The 16,942-nt window shown below is 42.3% G+C and overlaps 1 long non-coding RNA gene across 1 annotated transcript; it reads right to left on the reverse strand.

Moving 5' to 3' along the window:
- Window positions 1-599: 599 nt before the first annotated feature.
- On the reverse strand, window positions 600-14,670 carry LOC139075028 (uncharacterized). The gene is made up of 3 exons (XR_011525041.1): window positions 14,490-14,670; window positions 13,892-14,167; window positions 600-1,783 (listed from the first exon to the last, which is right to left on the reverse strand). It is a non-coding gene; the product is annotated as an uncharacterized lncRNA (long non-coding RNA).
- Window positions 14,671-16,942: the final 2,272 nt, after the last annotated feature.

Below are 16,942 nucleotides of genomic sequence, written 5' to 3' on the forward strand. Positions count from 1 at the left end.
GTAGGGGCAGGGGTGCACAGGGCCCCAAGGACCACAGACGAGGATATTCTGCATTTGCTCAGAAGGCAGTGGGAAGACTCTGGAGCTATTTTAACAGAGGAGCTATTTTACTGGGGAGCCCTAAGGACACCCTGGCGGAGCCCAGAATAGAACCAAGCTTGTTTTCCTCTAGTAGGATTTTGACCTTTTGAGTAAGAATAGTACTGATCATAGAGTTAACATTTATTGAATGTGCATTATATGCCAGCCACTGTGCTTGGTACTTTTCATGTTACCTGTTTTAATCCTCATACCAGCCCTTTGAGGTAAATACTATTGCCATCACCCCCCTTTATAGATGAGGAAACTGAGACCAGAGAGATTAAGTAATCATCCAGCTAGGGATGTACCCATGGTACATTTGTCTAGAAAGACCTCATCCTGGGCCATAAAACAGGTCTCAATAAATTTAAAACAAACAAAAAAAATCATGCAAAGAGTATTTTCTGACCACAATGGAATTAAATTAGAAACCAATAGTAATAAGATATCTGCAAAAACCCCAAATATCTGGAAATTAAATGACACATCACTAAGTAATTCATGGACCAAAGACTAAATTACAAAGGAGATGAGACAATACTTTTAATTAAAAGACAACAAAAATATGACATATCAGAATTCATGGGTTGCAGTTAAGCAGTGTTCATAGGGAAAGTTGTAGCTTTAAATGCTTATATTAGAAAAGAAGAAATGTCTAAAGTCAATGACCTAAGGTTGCATCTTAAGGAAATAGGAAAAAAGAGCAAAGTAAATCAAATAATATAAAGCAGGAAATAATAATGATAAGACCAGATGCTGGTGAAATATGAAACAGAGAGACAACACAGAAAATTAGCAGAGCCCATATTTGGTTTTCTAAACATAATCAACAAAATTGGCAAACCTCTAACTAGACTAATCCAAGAAAAAAAAGACTATCCTCACCAATATCAGAGATGAAGAAGGGAGTATCACCACATTAGAAGGATAATAAGAAAATACTATCAACACCTCTATGCTAAAAAATTCAATAAATTAGATAGAATAGATAAATGTCTTGAAAAATAGAATTTATCAAAATTGACAGAAGAAACGAAAAATCTAAAATGCCCTATACCTATTGAAAAAATTAGTTATCAAAAACTTTCCCAAGAAGAAGAATTCAGGACCATATGGTTTCACTGGTGAATTCCATTGAACATTCAAGGAAGAAATAACACTCATATTACACAAATATTTTCAAAAAATAGAGAAGGACGAATCGCTGCCCAGCTGTTTTGTGAGCCCAGTATATCCTTCATACCGAAATCTGATACAGACACTGTAGAAAAGTTACAGATACTCCTCATAAATATAGACACAAAAATCCTTGACGAAGTAATACATCGAATCCAACAATATGTTAAAATGATAATACATCATAACCAAGTAGAGTTTATCCCCAGAATGAAAGCTTGGTTTAATATTTGAAATCAATATGTAAATGTAATTCAACAAAGTAACAGAATGAAGGAGAAAAACTGTCCGATTATTTCAATAGATGCAAGAAAAGTATTTGAAAAAAAATTCCACTCATTCAAAATAAAAATGCATAGCAAACTAGAAATCAAAGGAAACTTTCTCAAACTGCTAAAGGGCATCTATAAAAAATCTATAGCTAACATCATACTTCATGATGAAAGACTGAATTATTTTCCCCCGAGATGCAGAACGAGACAAGGATGCTTGCTTTCACCACTCCTGTTCAGCAGTATTCTAGCTTCTGCAATAAGGCAAGAAAAAGAAAGGAAAGGCATAAAACTCAGAAAGGAAGAAACAACTCTATCCCTGCTCCCAGGTGCTGTGACACTTTACGGAGAAAATCCAAGGAAGTCTTAAGAACAAGCATGAAAACTGATAATAAATGAATTTAGCAGTGTTGCAGAATACAAGGTTAATATACAAAAACTAATTGCATCATGTCTAACATCAAACAATCGATGAAATTAAGGAAACAATCCCATGCATGGTAGCATCAAAAAAATATTAAATACCTAGGAAGAAATCTAACATAAGACATCCAGGACCTCTACATTTGAAACTACAAGGTATTGCTGAGAGAAATTAAGAAAGGCTTAAATAAATGGAAAAATGTCACCTTTATGGTTTGCAAGACTCAATATTATTCACATGCTACTTTTCCCTAAACTGAACTATAGATTCAATGCCATCCCAGTAAAAATTCCAGAAGATTTTTAGTGAAAATTGACAAACTGATCCTAATATTTACGTGGAAATACAAAGGGTGTAGGATAACAAAAGCAATTTTAAAAGAGAAAAAGAGTTGGCTAGCTTATCTTACCTGCTTTCCAGACTTACTATAAAGTTACAGCAATCAAAATAGTTTCAGTATTAGTGAAAATATAAGCATGTAGATCAATGGAACAGATTAGAGAGTCCATAAATAGACCCACATGTATTTGGTCAATTGTTTTGACACAGATGCCAAGGCAATTTTGTGAGAAAAGTAAAGTCTTTTCAACAAAGGTGCTAGATGTCCATGTGAACATGGAAAAAAGTGAATATTGACACTTAACCAAAACCATCAATAAAAAATTGACTCAAAATGCATTATAGACCCAAATGTAAAACTTAAAACCTATAGGAGATTATTTCTGCTTCCTTAGGGTAGGCAAAGTTTTCTTAGCTAGAACACAGTAATCATAAATCCTAAAAGAAAAAAACAATAAATTAGACCTCAATTAAAACGAGAACCTTTTCCTCTTTGAAGGACATCATTAAGAAAGTACAAGGACAAGTGACAGATTGGGAGGAAATGTGTGCAACATATATGTCGGGAAAAAGATCTGTATTCAGAATAAAAAGAACTCTGACAACTCAATAAGAAGAAGATAGACAACCCTGTGAGAAAATGGGCAAAAGATTTGAACAGATACTTCTCAAAAGAAGAAGTGAGAAGGTGCTCAACGTCATGAGCCATCAGGGAAATGCAAATTAAATGGTAATGAGCTACCACTCGACATACCCACCAGAGCGGCTAAAATCAGTGGCATGGCTTGCAGGTAAATTTTTAACAACCAGCTCTGGGTGGGGTAGAGGTGGAGCAAGTTGGATCAGTAGCATTTCCTGATTTCTATGGTGTAAACACTTCACCATGATCAATTTCAAGCTACTGACAAGATATCATTGAACTCAGAACTCCCACAAGCTGGTGCGAGCTGGCTTCAGCACACCGATGGCTAAAATGTTTAAAGCTGGCAGTGCCAAGTTGGCGGAGCTGTGGGGCAGCCGAAACACTCTCCTAAGTGCTGTTGGGGATGTAAGATGGTAAAACCGCTTAGCAAAAATGGTTTTGCAGTTTTTAAAAAGATTAAACATCACCTGTGATTAAACATCGCAGCAATTCAACATCTAAGCATACCCAAGTTACGGCAGCTTTATTTCCAATAGCCAAAAATTGGAACCGACCCAAATGTCCATCAGTAGATGATACACTGTGACATATTTATACAATGAAACAGTAATCAGCAATAGAATGGAATGAACTGTTGATACATGAACCATATGGATGAATCTCAAAATTATAATACTGAAACAAGTCAGACAAGAAAAGAGTACACACTGTAAGCTTCAATATATAAAGTTTTTTCTTTTTTTTGAAAAATGTACACTAATCTATACTGACAAAAAATACATCGGTGGTTGCCTAGCCAGGAAGTGGAAGGAAGGATGGACTGTAACGGTCATAAGGTAATCTTTGATGGTTAAGGAAATGTTTATAATCCTAATTACGGAAAGGGAGTCACGGGTGTATACATATGTCAAAACTGATCAAACTACCATTTTAAATATGTGTTGTGTCATGTACTTCAATTGTATCTCAATAAAGTTGAAAAAATATTTTACAAAATGCAAACTCTAGGCCTTGACTCCAAAGCTCAGAGTTGGGAAAACTGAGAGAGGAGCTGGGTCTGCAATTTAATAAGCTCCTCTAATGATTCCTATAAAGTGTGAGACCTACTGGAGAAGGAACCCCCAAATTCAATCAGGTGTGACAAATTAAATTTTCAAGATGGATAAAGGATATTATGTTTACACTTCAAAGCGGAGGCTGAGGAGTTTGAACACACCAACAGCAGCATCTGCACTAATTGTCCTAGCTTGAGCTGGGTGTCCCCTATGCATTCAAGTTTGCCTGACGTTGCCCAGCTAGCAGGTGGCAAAGATGGGATAGCCGACTCTCAGTGCAGCTGAAAAGCAAGGGGCTAGGTTTAATCTCCTCTCCACCACTTCTAGCTGGGTGACCTCCTGCACACGTCTCTCTGTGTCAACTATCTGCTGTTGTGGATTCAAGCTACTCCAAGGTGTTGTAACTTAAGACAACTGCATTCGTTTATTTTGTTCATGATTCTGCAATTTGGGCAGGGTTCAGTGGGAATGGCTAGTTTCCGCTCCATGCAGGGTCAGCTGGGGTGAGCCACTGAAGCTGAAGGATCCATTTCCAAGCCACCTGCATCACCTGGGAGCGGCACAGCTATAGGCTGAGGCCTCTGGCCCTCTCCACATAGGTCTTTCCATGGGCTGCTCTTTGGGGCTTCCTTTCACATGCTGTCTGGGTTCTAAGAGTGAGTGTCAACAGGAACCAGGCAGAAGTTTTATCCCCTTTTATAATCTAACCTCGTAAGTCACAAAGTATCACCCTGCCCAGCAGAACAATTTCTTCCTTTAACATCCTCTCTCTTGTTCATCTTCTTCTAGCCACACTGGTCTTTCTGTTCCTCTAAAACAGAAGTTCCAGCATGTTTGCTCCTGAAGTTCCTTCTGCCGGCAACGCTTTCCCCTGCCTCGCAGATATGCATAAGACCGCCTTCTTGTCATCATTCAGGTCTCAGCCAGGCGTCATCGCCTCGCGAGGGCTTCCCTTCTGCCCCTCTTTTCTTCCTGCCACCATTCAATAGAACTTTCTGCCGTGATGGAAATCTCTGTATCTGCGCTGTTCAATCTGGTGCCCACTATCGAGCACTTGAAATGTGGCAGGCGTGACGGCAGACCTGGATTTTAATGTTTCTTTAATGTTAATAAACTTAAAATTAGATTCAAATAGCTATACATACAGCTAGTCGCTATCGTGTTGGCAAGCTCAGCTCTATCCCATGATCCCATTCTATTCTCACAGCAGTTGTCACTATTCAGTTATTTGTTTTTGTGTTTTCAACTTTTTCTTATGACAAATTCAACTCTATAGAAAATTGCAAGAATAGTAGAATGAACCCTTCTCCTAGATTAGTTAAGTGTCAGCATCTTGTCAAATGTGCTTCATCTTCCACATGGGTGTATAAAATTTGGGGGGTGAGGTGGCTGAACCATTTGAGTCAGTTGCGGACGTCATAACATTTTGCCCCTAAACACATCACAGCATTTTACCCCTAAACACTCCTAAGAACAAGGACCTTCTCTTTCATAACCACAAGACCATTAGCACACTCAAGAAATTTAACATTGACCCAATACCATTATCTAATATTCAGGTTTTACAAATTGTTTCAAAATGTCTTCTGTGGCAAATTCTGTGGGAATCCAGAGTCACGTATTGTGTTGCTCTTGTCTCCTCATTCTCCTTTATTCTGCAATTTATTTCTGGCACAAGAAGATGCTCCAGGCTTATCTTAATTAATGAATTTAAATATTTATTAGCTGTTTCTCTCCCACTAGAAGATAAGCTCTTCTCTCTCTACCACCATTCTTAGCACTGAAGTCCTTAGGTATAAATTGGCCAAAAGTAGTCCTAGAAATCTATTTCTAGAACTGATAAAGATCATTCTGCATGAGCAGCAGAGAAGGTTCAAGTTGCATGCATTTCTTAGCTGTTTGATCATAACAGCAGCACGTAGAGCCAGTGAGGCAGCGCAAGTGGTTAGGAACATGGCCCATGGGGCTAGACCTTCCCAAGTTTCTCTCTGAGCTTCATTACTTCTTAACCACTGACCTTAGACAAGTCACTTCTCTCTAAGCCTCGGTTTCATCATCATCAAAATGGGACACCTGGGTCCGGCCTGGCGGTGCAGCGGTTAAGTGCACACATTCTGCTTGGGCGGCCTGGGGTTCGCCGGTTCAGATCCCGGGTGTGGACATGGCACCGTGTGGCAAGCCATGCCGTGGTAGGCGTCCCGCATATAAAGTAGAGGAAGATGGGCACAGGTGTTAGCTCAGGGCCAGTCTTCCTCAGCAAAAATAGGAGGATTGGCAGCAGTTGGCTCAGGGCTAATCTTCCAAAAAAAAAAAAAATTGGACACCACTAATAGTACCTAATTGCTTTAAGGACTAACTAAGAATATCTGTAAAGTACTTAGTGCAGTGCCTGGAACATGGTAGATGGCTAATAAACGGTAGGCATTACTATTTTATACATTTTCTTATCTAATATTCCCAGCAGCTCTGTGAGGTATCTCCATCTGTCGATGAGGAAACTGAAGTTCAGAGTGGTTAACTAAACTCCATGTGGTCACACAGCTGGATGGTAAGGAAGCCCAGGTAGGAAGCAATGGAGAGGCTTTCTGGTGATAGCGGAGGGTGAGGACTGGCCCAGGTGAAGCAGGGCCCTTTCCACCTGGCCTGGCTGTGCACACCTCCCCGACCCTCCCGCAGAGTGAAGGCACAGTGGGGGAGTGACCCGTGCCTGGCAAAGGAGTGACAGCCATTTTTACTGCCAGAGGCTCATCGTGAAGCCACAGACCATATGTTGCTAGACCGAGAAAGGGAGCAGAACAGTGCTGAGATCTGAACCCGTGTCGGGCCTGGGTTTCCATCCTGGGAAACTTACCTCACCTCTCTGGGCTTTAGCTTCTCTGTAAAACTTCAGGGCTCCCGCACCGGTGGTTCCCTCTGCCTGCAATGCTCTTCCCCCCACACCCACATAGTTAACCATTTTATCTCCCCGTATCTTTATGCATATCACCTTACTTAAAAGTGAAATGCACCCTCGCCACCCCATCCCCGTTTCCTTGCTCTGTTTTTCATGGCATTTATCACCATCTAATACTGTATGGTTTACTTATTTATTATCTTCAATATTCATTGTCTTTCACACCTCACTAGAATGTCACCTCCACCAGAGCAAGGACTTTGGTTTGTGTGGGTCACTGCTGTAGCCCCAACCCCTAGAAAAGTGCCTGTAAGTAACAGTAGCTCAATAAATCTTCCTGGTTGTTGTCACCGTAAACAAACCACCCCACAGTGCTAGATTTGTAGGAAAGGCCCAGAACAAGCAATGTTATCAAGTTATGCTGATGTTTAAGTCCCTCTGGAATTCAGTTACGGTTTTAATGTCACATTCTTACCATTTTTAGTTCTAGCCAAAGGCCTCCAAGAACATCCTGGACTTCCTCCCTCCTTACCCTAAATCCTGCTTTCCAGCGTGACCAGCCGTGTATCCTCCCCCGGGAGCTTGTAGAAATGCAGGACCTCGGGCCCCACCCTCTCCTGACTGAGTCAGAACATGCTTTGGAACAAGACCCCTGGGTGACTCCGGTGCACGGTCAACTTGGAGAAGCGCTAATTTACACCACTCTCTCCCACTCTCAGGAGTCTCTCTCTTGCAGCTCCCCATCTTCATTTATGGTTCTTCTCCTCCCTTCTAACTTGGCTTACAGGCTCTTTGCAACTTCGCTTCTACTACTCTGGGGAACTTCCCACATTCCTCTGTCCTTTCTTGGAGATGTCTGTCTACATATCTTTCCTCCTTGAGGCGCCCCTTCATTAAATGGTAAGCTCTGGGAGGGCAGGGCCTCCCCCTCCTTATCTCCAGATCCCATGCTTCCCCTGGCCATGGCTTGATTAGGAGCTGACCGAGGAGCAAGGGAATCATTTCAGGTGTTTGCCTCCCTTGTTTGTTCGAAGGATCTAAAGATGTTTAACACGGCATTACTTTCATGGGTTCCTAGGTCTTAAACTGCATGCTTCCTAAAGGCCAGACCATTTAATCCTCCCAGGAACTCAAACGAACTTTTGTTTTATTCAATGAACCTTGAGAACAGCCCATGTACCTGTCTCCAGATCAAGCGCCTGCCAGGGAAAGAAGTGTGATTGAAACACAATTCCCAGAAACAAGCTCACAGTCTTTTTTTTGAGGCAGATCAGCCCTGAGCTAACATCTGCTGCCAATTCTCCTCTTTTTGCTGAGGAAGACTGGCCCTAAGCTAACATCCATGGCCATCTTCCTCTACTTTATATGTGGGATGCCTGCCATAGCATGGCTTGCCAAGCGGTGCCATGTCTGCACCCAGGATCCAACCCTGGGCAGCCCAAGCAGAATGTGTGCACTTAACCGCTGTGCCACCTGGCCGGCCCCATACCACATCTTCTTTATCCATTCATCTATAGATGTGCACTTGGGTTGCTTCCACATCTTGGCTATTGTGAATAACGCTGCAGTGAGCATAGGGGTGCATAAATCTCTTGGGATCATTGATTTCAAGTTCTTTGGATAACTGGACAGCTACACGCATAAGAATGAAAGTAGACCATTATCTTGCACCATACACAAAAATCAACTCTAAATGGATTAGATTTGAATGTAAGACCTGAAACCCTAAAACTCCTAGAAGAAAATATAGGCAGTACACTCTTTGACATTGGTCTTAGCCACATCATTTCGAATACCATGTCTACTAGAGTAAGGCAAATAAAAGAAAAAGTTAACAAATGGAACTACATCACACGAAAGAGCTTCTGCAAAGCAAAGGAAACCATGAACAAAATGGAAAGACGACCCACCAAATGGGAGAAAATATTTGCAAATCATTTATCAGACAAGGGGTTGATCTCCAAAATATATAAAGAACTCATCCAACTCAATGAAAAAAACCCCAAAAAACCCATCAAAACATGGGCAGAGGATATGAACAGACATTTTGCATTAATCCTTCTTTAAATGAAAGCTTTTGTCCCCGGTCTTCCCTTCCCCAAGATGATGGAGACATGGCAGTTTCCTCTATCCCTGAGGGCAATCACCTCCCCTTTGCTCCCTTTTATCTGCTTCCTACAAACTTAGATCTTTGGCCTGACATCTGCTGCAGCTGTAGGAAAGGAACTCTACAGATCACTCTCCTACTTCCTGATGTCATGAGCTGTAGGCCAGAGATCCAGATTACCAGCTCCTTCTCCAAGGCCTCAGCTCCACCCTAAACCCCAACCCAGTCACCACACATGTGGGCAAGACCAGTCTCCTTGGCACAGGTCTGACGGATATCACCTCTGGGAAGCCAAAGTCTTTTATTTTTGAAGACTCTCACAGACTCCAAGGAAATTGCAAAGAATTTGTTGGGAAGGCAAGCAGAGTATATAGAATTAAACGACATTAACAACAAAAACAGACTTGATTTCAAAAATGTCTATATACTCATTTCAAAAGACTATAGAGCTGAAAATTATTCCCTGGGCAATAAATGTCAGGAAGTGACCAAGCTAAAACAAGACGGTAGCACACCTTGCAGAGCGCTCAGTGCACAGTGAATGCTGGGAAAGGGGCTTTGAAACCCATGAAGCTTCTCAAAGGGGCCATGTATAGGTGCTGAAATGAACTGAATCAAATTGAATGGAAGAAGGTTTTCATGTTTTTCAAAACCAGGACATCTAGGGCGAAAACATCAGAACATTATAAAAGGCTGAATGTGTAAATCAACTCTGCCCTGCACGTTTTTCACCAAGAGTGAGTGCAATAGAGATGGAAGAACCAGATTTGGAAACGGCATCTCTAATTTTGTTTGGCCAAATTTGCCAAGCATAATAGGTTAGGAGCCCGTATGGGTGTACCCGAGTAATGCACTTAATTGTTTGTGCACATTGGCTGATCGATCAGCAACAAGCCCAATTAATTAAACGCAGACGCTCAAGTCAGATTGGGAAGGAAGGAGGAGGGCTGGGTTCATTTCAAAATTAAGCCTGTGTTATTTTACTTTATTTTGGAAAGCCGCAGAGTGAACACACCTAATAACAGTAGCTTCTATGGAATGTTCCAACAGGATGTGGTAGGGAAGCTTTACCCTGACTTTCCAGGACCCTGTCAGATCCCTGAGGTTCAGAATGCAGGAGACGGAGGGAGGGAGGGAGGAGAGAGTCCAAGGCATTCCTCAAGTGGAGTCTTTATCTGGCCTTTATCTAGGAGACCTCAAATCCCATTAGGCAGGACAGAGGGAAAGGATAATTTCTAAAGACAATCTTTCCCATTTCTCCCCCATTCATGGACACTTTCACAATTTTGCAATGTTCAAGCGCCACTTGTCTTACTATTTACTGTTACTGTTTACTTTACTTGTAAAGATTTTCTTTAAATCGGTCAGCTGATTTTAAGAGTTGTGCCATTTTACACCGCCACCACCGTTTCCTATCGGAGTATTTTCACCACCTATACACGAGCATCATCTACCAGACCCACCTGCCCACCCAGTAAGGGCCTGTGCGGATGTGTCTCCAAGTTTTTTGAACAAACCACAGAAGACACAATGCCCCGAGATCTCATTTACCAGTTTTAAAACACTCCCTTCCCTTTTCAGTCTATGCATTCTAATTTTCTTAATAATATCCTAGAATTATTGTTCACAAAGTCGTTCATTCTGCAAACGCTCTCTCCTCTAGAGACCTCCTCATTCATAGCTGAAACTCAGCTCAGCTCTCCACCAGAGGCAGACGAGAGAGTGCCGGCAGGGAAGAGCCACAGGGGTGGCATGTGCTTGCTAAATGCACACCTTCTGGATGCCCTGGCAGGTCTCCAGGTAGGTTGAGACAGGCTTTCTTGGTTGAGTCTGGTCCAGCAGCCCTCGTTGGGAAGGCCTAGCCCTGTAATTGCCTTTAGAGGCCACCTTGATTGCCTCAGTGAACTTCTGCAATTTACCTCAGTCTGCAGCAGGTCCCTACTCCTGTCTGGCCTCAGAACTGGTGCTAAAGCCGCCGGCCTCAGAGACCTGCCTGCCCGTTAGTGGTGGGTATGCACCGAGCACTTCAAGATCCGGTGGGGAAAGATGGAGATTTCTCAGAGATGTTGATTCAGTGTCTCCACTGACAGAAGAAAGGCAGCCCAGTCAGAGCAGATGGAGGCGGGAAGAAGCTGAGATGGGTGGGACCAGAGGGCGTAACATTGTCAAGGACCACATGGGGGATGGAGACCCTTCTTGACACCCATTTCCATCTGCTCGATCCACTCGCAACCCTACAACTTCTTCCTCGGCTCCAGAATGGGTTCGGGCCTAAGACCTACCTTCTGTCTCAGGAACCAAAGGAAGGGATAGCAGAGCTATGACCAAAATAGGAGGGATTAATGAAGTCATGGCACCAGATAGAGAGGCAGCTTTACGATTCAAGCCCAAATGGTGACACAATAGTGCCTGAAAGCTCTTGACACCTTGATTGGCTGCTTATTTGTTTTAACAAGAATTCCTTTCTCAAACCAGTGTCTCTCATTTATCCTAGCTGGAATCTGCCTGAGACAGGCCAGCTGCCACTACTCCCCATTCAAAATGGCGGCCAGTTACTGAGAGCCCGGAATGTGTCAGGCTGGGTGCTAGCTATGCATTCAGATGAGTCTGAGTTTAACCTTGCCCAGTGTTTTTGGCTGCTGGTACAACCAATGCTCCTGCATTATGGAGGCCTGTTGGTGGTTGGGCCTTTCCTTATATCTTTGTTCCTTTCAAGGCCTAGAGGTCAGGTCCATCTGCCCATGTGCAAAAGATGATCTAGTAGCCATGTGTTGTTTCTAATCACAGGGCACCTCAGAATGAACCATCACCCTTAGAAGTTCTTGGCTACTAAATTCAATATGCATAAACATGCATAGTGTAGGAGGGGAATAAATAGCAGCCTTGGGGAGAGAAAATTCTCATTCTGAAATTCCACTTCGGCCACTAACTAGCTTATGACTCTGACCAAATACTAATAACTATTAAGTGTTTTGAGAATTTGCTATGTACCAGATGCTTCCTGTGCATTATCTCAGTTTATCCTCACAAGAACCTATAATATAGGTACTATTAATTGCCCCAATTTATAAATGAGAAAACTGAGATAAGAACCCAAGGTGACATAGCTGTAAGCATTAGAGTCAAATTGCTTTCAACAGGGTCAATTATTTTTAGGATGACCAACCATCCTGGTTTGCCTGGGACTGAGAGGTCTCCCGGGACGTGGGACTTTCAGAGCTAAAGCCAGGAATGTCCTGAGCAAACTGGGACGAGTTGGCCACCCTAAATATTTTCCAAGTATGTTTTACTACAAACACTTGGTTCATCTGTAGGTATTTTGTTTACATCATTTCATTAATCATAACTTTGAGTTTTCTTTATCAAATCTAGTTCTCTTCCTCATATTTTGTAAGTCTCAACTTTGCTGGGTATAGATTTAAGTTTAATTTGTATAGGTATTTTTCTATTGGTAATATTCATCGCGAAGTGGAGTTTTAAAAAAACAATATGCAATTATTTCTTGGCTAATGCGTGATAAAGCCACATGCAATTCTTATCAGTGATTCCAGGATTTTGTTGCAAATCACATTACTAATCTGATTGTTCCATAAACTTGTCATTACTTTGCTTACTAACTGGCCACATCATTGACAGTGCAAAGAGCAAACAGCAGTCAACGCTGTGTAGTTAGACTTGCCTGTGGTCAAAATAGTGGATCAAAATGGTGGGGATAAAGAATCTGGCATTGTAGAGAGGAAACCTCCACACATTTAAAATGTTTCATCCTTCTAACATTTATCTTTTTTTTTTTTTTTGAGCATTAGCCCTGAGCTGACTGCTGCCAATCCTCCTCTTTGTTTTTGCTGAGCAAGACTGGCCCTGAGCTAACATCCACGCCCATCTTCCTCTACTTTATATGTGGGATGCCTACCACAGCATGGCGAGCCAAGTAGTGCCATGTCCGCACCTGGGATCCAAACCAGCGAACCCCAGGCCACCGAAGTGGAACGTGTGAACTTAACTGCTGTGCCACTGGGCCGGCCCCTATTCTTCTAACATTTAACAAATATTATTAATTTCCTACCTTGCGCCTGGTCCTCTACAAGATGCTGGAATCCAGTGTTTAACACAACATGGTCTTAGCCCTCATAGTCAGCAGAGTAGATTTTAGTAACTAATTATATGATTAATTATCTGATTTCAATGATGATCCAGACTACATAGGAGAAGAATGGGAGCTACCAGGGCATGTGGACAAGGGTGCTTGGCCTAGCCAGGTGACAACTCCAGGAAACTGTAAAGGTAGAATTAGAACTCTGTTCCTGAGTCGGGGGTGACCTACAACATTCTGGGGGCCACTCCCCTTGGTCAAGGCAAGGACAGAATGGGACACCTGCCTCCTGCATGTAGTTCTTCCAAGGGTCATGATGAGGGTGGGGGTGAATCGAGAGTTGGTTGGAAGGGAGGTGTGGAGCCTGGGAGGATGAGGCACAGCATGGCATGGCTGAGAACCTCAGTGTCATCTGACGGTATCACCAGTTGGAAAAGTGTGGCTGCTGTGAAGGCCCCTGGGAAATGACCCTTGTGCCACCATTTCTGGGGCAGTAAACCCTCACCCAAGTGAGGATATGTACTCGTGTCTATTTAAGCACTAGGCATTTTAATTTTATCCTCGCTACAGTCTTTCTAGTTAGCAGGATTACCGCCATTTTGCACGTGAAGAAACTGAGGGTCAGAGAGGGGAAGCTGGAAGGCTACCCTGCTAGAAAATAATAAAATCACAGGAAAGTATGGACACTGGGTCATTCCTCCTAGGCACACTCAAACACTGGGAGCTCCAGTTTTTCAAGGTGGGAATAATATTCCCTTTGTGTTAGGGTTGTTCCAATGAAAAAGCCAAGATCACATATGCTACTTACCAAATAGGTCATAAAGCACATAGTAGGCGGCTCAAGACAGAGTGGTTTCCTGCTTCCTGTGATGTCTCTTCTATATCTCAGTTGCCTCTCTAATATTGTCTTAATCTTGTCAGTGGCTTTTCTTGGAGGTTCCGGTGGATAAAAAACAGAAGAGAGTCTCTGAGCTGTGATCTTCGATGGAACAGAACAAACTGCAGTCTGGCTGGGTTGCTCAGGGAGGCACAGCAAGTGGCATCTCCCACAACCTCGTGCTTAGGGCTCAGCACTGGACTAAGTCTGAAAGGATACAGGAATCAGCTGCTGGGGCTGTGTGATCAGGACAGGCTTCCCAAGGAGGTGAGAGACAACTCAAGACAGCAACGTCATTTCCTGACCAACCTGCTCGAACAGGGGCTAACATGGGATCTTTAGAGCATGCCAAAACATGTGCACATAGGACATCTTGCACAGGGAGAAAATTCTGAGTGTCCTCCCTCGGTCAATGTTTTCGAAGCTGAATAACAACCATGTGAGAAATAGTTCTTAATATTAAAGCATTGTAAACACACACACACAAAACCAAAACCCCAAACAAAACCAAATCAAAACAAAAACTAACCTTTGGAGTCAGACCAACCTAGACTGGAATCCTGGCTTTGCCACTTCCAAGCAGTGGGACTTGAGGCAAGTCCCGTAATCTGCCTAGCCTCAGTTTCCTTCTTTATGGAATGAGAAGAATAATGCCAGCTTTGCAGGGCTCCTGGGACTGAGTGAACTGACACACGTTCTGCACGTAGCTCAGAAAGTGGTACATGGTAAACATTTATTATCTGATGTTTGCTATTTTGAGCTTTTGCCTGGCACTGGAACATGAGTTCAGCATTCTCTGGGCTAAAGCCCTGTCTAAACTCATAAGTTATTTGTTCAACTTTTTATTATGGAAAATTTCAAACATATAAAGAATGAGAGAGAGTGGTATAATGAATACCCACCACGCAGCTCCAACATTTATCAATTCTCGCTTCATTTTCGCCCCTTCCCTACTTGCCAACCTTGGTAGATATTTTTTAATTAATTTATTTTTTATTGAGTTATAATTGACATGTAACATTATATTAATTTTAGGTGTGCAACATGATTCGACATATGAATATATTGCACCACAATCGTCACCATAAGTCTAGTTAGCATCCGTAACAACTTTGGTATATTTGGAAGCAAATTTCAGACATTTTATCCACAGATATTGGAAGTTATTTTTAAGTCAATTCCTTAGTTATCTCTTTGTGAGGGGAAATAATCCAAATTTCTTTTTGTGGGTGAGGTTTATTAAGGTCAAATTTACATACAGTCAAATTAAAAGTTATAGTTCTGAGTTTTGAGAAACCCAAATTCTCTTGACAATTCTTCAGCGTTCCTTTCTCAACTTTTAAAAATATATATTCTTGCATTAAATACATGAGTGAATATCCAAAGTGTTTTGCTGTCTATATCAACCTTAACACAGGCGAAGAGGAAATAGCCTCTCTCAGTGGTGTCCTTATTCATAGTTTATTATGACTTGGAAACCCAACATGTTTGATTGGCTAGAATGTAAGCCACCCAGGAATAGATTTATTAGCATCAAGTATTGTTTAGAGCAACTGAGTTTATGTTGATGCTTTCATCCCAAATGACTATAGTAAAAGAATTCTAAGAAGCTTGATTATTATTGGGTTCATTAATAACAAACCCTAAGCATGCCCCTATTGGGACTGTGATTAATCCAAATAAAAATAACTTTGTTAATTAAAAAGAGATGTTTTTCTGGTAACTGCTATATGCTCAACAACACAGAAACAAAGAACCAAACAAAATCCAAGCGCAGATGCCAGGAATAATACTACTTCCTTCTTCCCGGATCCTGGTTGACAGCTTGAGAGGACATGCCAGCAAGAGCGCCCTCTATTGTTTCCCAGTTACTTTGACATCTTCTTGGCTAGTCTTGAAGGGTGGCAGAGCTTCCTGGTTGGGAGAGCCTCTGTGGGCCACTTGATAATCCAGATGAGTGTAGCACTACAGTTCAGAGCCCCTTCTTTTCAGGCCGTCTATATGAGCAACCTGTGCTTACAGCAGCACTTGCCTAGGGGCTATCAAACTGAGTTGTGTCTCATCACAACTAGCTCTAAACAGTTGAAGCTGTTAACCATGAACTTTGATTAACCCCATACCCCAGATCCTTACAGGAACTAACTACAAACTCTTTCCTAACCAATAATCCATGGAATTTATCTAACCAACTGCGTACAGACCTATGGGCTCCCTCTGTTCTATCCAGAGGGCCAGTTCTCAATGCCTAATTAGCACGACAGCCATGAGCTCCCCTTTTTCAGCACTTAAATATCCCTGATTTTCTTCCTCTTGGAGAATTTCTTTGCTGACGTGGGTTTCCTTGCTTGGCAAGTTGATAGACTCATTTTTTTGCTTGTTTGTTCATTATTATCTCTGTTTTGTTTCATGTTTCAGCTCTCGTGGTCTTTGTTCTACTTTTAGGCATAAAGAACGGAGGTTCTACGGAGACCGTCTTGACCAGCCGCACTCGCAGACACCCCTGATCCTGAACTGGAAAATATGAACCCCCTTGCTCCTGTTTAATCTTCCCGCATTGTGGGTGGGTTCCTGCAGCAGTGCGCGAGCTCTGAGTGTGGGATGATGTGCGTTGCATCCTCGCTGAGTTTTCATTGTTTCATCTAGGCTGTCCTAGTGACCGTACCCTGCACTGGTTTCCTCACTCTGGCCAGCAGTCTCCTGATTTCAACTCAAGAGTTTTCCAGCGGCACTTTCAGTCTTGGTTTGTTGTGCGTTCATTTGTCTGAGATTCATCTGGCGAAGAGAAGCAAATACCGTCTTTCCTTGAGCTGACTTAAGTCTGTCTTTTAGCTAAGGAATGAATCCCTTCTATGTCTGTTTTTGTTAAACACAGGGACTGCCAATTCAAAAACAGTTAATACATCTGCCCCCCGCAACAACATAGACTATTTCAGTCCCACAATGGTCCATCTTTTAGTCGACTGTAAACTGTTCTCATGCACC

Source organism: Equus przewalskii, chromosome 13, assembly GCF_037783145.1.
Source record: "Equus przewalskii isolate Varuska chromosome 13, EquPr2, whole genome shotgun sequence".
Classification (NCBI taxonomy): Eukaryota; Metazoa; Chordata; class Mammalia; order Perissodactyla; family Equidae; genus Equus; species Equus przewalskii.